The sequence below is a fragment of the Myotis brandtii genome, unplaced genomic scaffold (assembly GCF_000412655.1).
Source record: "Myotis brandtii unplaced genomic scaffold, ASM41265v1 scaffold826, whole genome shotgun sequence".
NCBI classification, from domain to species: Eukaryota; Metazoa; Chordata; class Mammalia; order Chiroptera; family Vespertilionidae; genus Myotis; species Myotis brandtii.
In genome coordinates this window covers 390,680-391,077 of record NW_005371354.1, presented here as the reverse complement: position 1 = coordinate 391,077, position 398 = coordinate 390,680, and positions in this window count along the sequence as shown.

The window sequence follows — 398 nt, the reverse complement described above, 5'->3', positions numbered from 1 at the left end:
ACCGCCTTCCTCCCGGGAGCAGCCCCGAAGCCCAGGGCCCTACCACCAGGTTGTCATGGCAGCAGCTCCATCACTGACCACCACTTTCTCAGGTGCCCGCGCTGCTGGCTGGTGGGTGCTGGGCGGGGGCGTGGGGCGCGGGGCTGGGAGCAGGCGTCCACCTTAACCCCCGCGGCGCCATGTGGACGCGGGCAGGGATCCCAACAGGGATGAGGCGGACACTTGGCGGGGCTCAACTATCCCGGACCCCCAGAGCCAGGGAGAGAAAGGGGCGCACTCCAGGTGGCTCAGCTGCTGGCAGGCAGGTGGAGCAGGGTTGCTGGGGAGGGCAGAGGAGGGGGACGAAGAGGGAGATGTGGGGGAAGCTGCAAATTGGGAATGGATGCTAGCACCTTCCC